The sequence below is a fragment of the Babylonia areolata genome, chromosome 8, assembly GCF_041734735.1.
Source record: "Babylonia areolata isolate BAREFJ2019XMU chromosome 8, ASM4173473v1, whole genome shotgun sequence".
Lineage (NCBI taxonomy): Eukaryota > Metazoa > Mollusca > Gastropoda > Neogastropoda > Buccinidae > Babylonia > Babylonia areolata.
The window spans coordinates 4,171,700-4,175,861 of NC_134883.1; positions in this window are offsets into that span (position 1 = coordinate 4,171,700).

Sequence of the window (4,162 nt, forward strand, 5' to 3'; positions counted from 1 at the left end):
TAGCCTCTGCTTGAATAACATTGCATTGATAGACAAAAGTTTAGTGAAGAATAATACTCTCAAAGCCTAATAGAATGACTTTCTAATGAATTGAGAAAATCAACTGAAAAATTATTCCAGATGAGTAATGGAAACACTTTGTTTTGATAAGATAAACTTCAAAATAACTGCTAATACACAATAGAACAACTTTCTAATGATAAAGAAAACACTCGTAAAATAATTATCAGCGATAATCCTTTCTAAACGATAAAGCACATTTTATAAATGGTCGGTCCCATTCTCCATTGGAATAAAATATATGTAAATATTTTCCGGTTAAACCAGAATCGCCGAATTGACAAGAATCCTATTCACTCCTTGCCATTCCCATAAAAAAGGCAATTGCCAAAATCTCACGGAAATACCCATCATTAGGTACATACTGTAATGCTGTCAACGACAGTATCGTAACCTTCGCTTGCACAATCAAGTAGAAAGCCGAGCAGTCTAATGCCTCGCCAAAGTCCTGAAGCGTTCAGTCGGAAACCATTTCTCCAATTTCAAACAGACTTATTACAGTGGGCCTTTCCCACTGGGTGCGGTTCGAAAGAGTTATTGGCTGTGGAAATGAATGCCAGAATATGATATTATAAATGCGTAAATGTTGAGCCGTGTTTGTTTGTTTGTTTGTTGTTGTTTGTTGCTCTGTTTTCTTTGCTTTTGTCGAGAGTGATTGCCAAGTGATTAGTGCTTCGGGGTTTTCCGGCATTAAATCGGTGGTTGAATCTTCACCTGTGTCTGGTGGGTGGAAAGCGGAGACTTCTAAGCGTGGAGTTTTGCTCCCTGTCCCAGAACCACCACGTGAACACATCTATTGTGTCTTAACTCTTTCCATACAAACGGCGAAAGAGACGACGTTAACAGCGTTTCACCCCAATTACAATCATCAAAATATTGCAAGCGGAAGGCTCTTATACTGAAGACGTGAATGTTGACAAAGAATACCACAATTCTGACGACGGAAGCTAAAGGTTGGGTCATTCAGACACCCACTGGACATCCGAGGGATCTGTGTAGAGGAGAAGAGAGGACTGGCCGTACTGAGTGAGTTAATCCCCTTTCTTCTGTGCTTATGTACACAGATCAATACGAGCAATTAAAAATTCCGTCAACTATGTGTTCGATGAGGTGAGGAAACAAGAACACTGTCAGCACGCAATACCCCCGGACACACAACTGTTTTCTGTACATTGGAGTAACCATCATCAAACATGTAATACTCCGCCTGCAGAAATAAATGTTACACATGAGATGCCGTCCATGGACATAAAATGAAAAATGGACGAATGTAAAACTAAGGCTGGTAGAAAGGAGTAATGAAAGAAGAGACAACGAAAAAAAAGGGAATGAACAAAAAAAAATATCAAGTTGGGTGTAAAACAAACAAACAAACAAACAAACTACAATTGTTTCATAAATGACTGAACGTTGGAGAGCCGAGCAAGTGATTTTTTTTTACATTGAACTTACGCAATCATCTTTGCGACAATAAACAGGAATGCTGAGAACACAAAGACTGATCCATCAGATGAGGATGACGACGATGATAACGACAACGATGATGATGATGACAATAGTCATAATGATGGTGATGATAATTATCATTATTGAAGATTTCTGGAGTGCCTGACTAGACGAGAACCAGCCTGACGCCTTCAGAACACTTTGCGGTCACCAAAACTAACAGATGGGCAAGACTCGTGTCACTGTGTTCGTTATACTCCATACACGCTCCTTTGGAACCAGCACAAACCGAAAGCTTACATTGGTGTGAATCTGATTTGATTGCATTGTGGCAAGAAGTCCGTCTGCCTGTGTCTCAAAGACAGACAGATTAATATACACACGCACATAATGACCGAGAATTAGTCGATGTGTATACAACCCGTCGTGTCCACGTGGGGAAAATGTGTGTGTGTGTGTGTGTGTCAGTGTGCGTGTGTGTGTGTGTGTGTGTGTGTGTGTGTGTGTGTGTGTGTGTGTGTGTGTGTGTGTGTATGTGTCTGTATCTGAGTGTTCGTGTAGTGTGTCTGTGTCTGTAACTCTGTGTGTGTGTGTGTGTGTGTGTGTGTGTGTGTGTGTGTGTGAGAGAGAGAGAGAGAGAGAGAGAGAGAGAGAGAGAGAGAGAGAGAGAGAGAAACGGAATGGTTTATTCACATATAGGCCTCAGCTCCAAGTGAAGGGGTTAATATGAACATTATACAACTCAATAAGACAACATAAGCAAACAAGCATAAATGCAGATAACAAAACATAATCATATTCATTTCACGAAGTGACTATTTCTCTAAGATTGAAAGCCTTATACAAAAACAAGGAAAAATCACGAACGTCCTTACTGTTGCTTGACGACATTAACAGACTTAATTTAAACAAAGAGGGATGCTTGTAATATTTTGCTTTTATAAACATTTCACGAATATTTTCTAGCACTGGGCAACAAAGAACAAAATGCAATTCGTTTTCTTCAGATTCGTTACATAGAGGGCAAACTAAATCATTCGTACTAGAAGTTTTTGTATCTTGAGCGATGCACTGTCAGTTCTGATATTCCTAATCTAAATTTCGTTGTTATAAATTTCAAGTGTCTGTCCATATCTTGCAGTAGATAAGGTTTTAAATCATGTACACTACAGAAAGTTCTGTACATATCAAATCTCTCGCTGGTATGAATATGATTATTCCAAGTCTGCCATCTACAATCAATTAGCCTTTGGCGGAAAACAGATATAAAACCATTAACACTTCCAACACTTGTTGAGTAACAAAAATGTGTCAGTTGGTAAGGATGTAGTATCTTACACCATGTTAAACCATTTGCCAGAAAACTGGTTGATTATATTACATACATTATTTCAAAAGTGCTGGGAATGTGGACAAATCCCTGAGGTATGGAAAACTTCCATTGTAACTCCTGTATTAAAACAGAGTAAACCTCGAACAGAAGCTTCGAGTTATAGACCTATTTCGGTTACCTCCCACGTTGGGAAAGTCATGGAGAAAATTGTAAATATTAGAATGGTGTATTACTGTGACAAAAATAACATAATTCCGTCAGCTCAAACTGGATTCCGGAAAGGAAGATCTACAATTGATCATCTGACCCGTCTCACTACCCAAATTAAAAAACAGTTTTCTAAGCGAAAAAGTATCCTTGCGTCCTTCTTCGATCTTACTAAAGCTTATGACCGAGTGTGGCATAGCAGACTGTTATTTAAGCTGAAACAAACTGGTCTGTCGGGTCATGTTTATGACTATGTTAAATCCTTTTTAAGTGGGAGATATATAGTGGCAAAAGTGGGAGTAACTTTATCAACCTCTAGGCCTATAAACATGGGAATCCCGCAGGGTTCCATTATTTCTCCATTGTTGTTCAACATTATGCTTTATGATTTACATACATGTTTTTCATCATCTACCAAGCTGGCTCAATATGCTGATGATATTGCTATATGGATTCAGACATCCTTGAGGAAAAGGACAAGCCTACATTACATAAATTATGTACAGAAACATTTTCAGGGTGAACTCGATAGACTGAGTAGCTATATGCAATCTAATGGTTTTGAGTTTTCTGTAGAAAAAACACATTTGATCCTCTTTAATAATGGTTATAATCCCAGCAAACTACCACGTTTTTTTTAGGAGGACGTGAAATATTTTTCAAGTCGGAAATCAAATTTCTTGGGATCCTATTTACTTCAAAACTAAACTGGAAGAAACATTGATTCAATGGTGACTAAAGCAGTTAAAAGTTTAAATTTCTTAAAAATTGTAAGTCACTCTCCTTGGGGACAAGACTCCAAAATTCTTTTATATTTAGCGACATCTCTCGTAAGATCAAGATTGACCTACGGTCAAGAAATTTTCTTTTCTGCCCCGCCGACGTTCCTAAAGAAGCTGCGAATAATTGACAGTAAAGCTGTGAAACTGGCTTTGGGGGTACCTGTGCATACTAAGACCTCAGAAGCCTATAAGCTTGCGGGTATTCTACCACTAGATGAAATCAGAAAATTAAGTTCTGCTAAATATATTGTGAGATGTACAGCAGTGGATGATTTTGAGGAATTAAATATTAGGTCTGATATTGATTTTCCAAAAAATGCACAAAATAATTCAA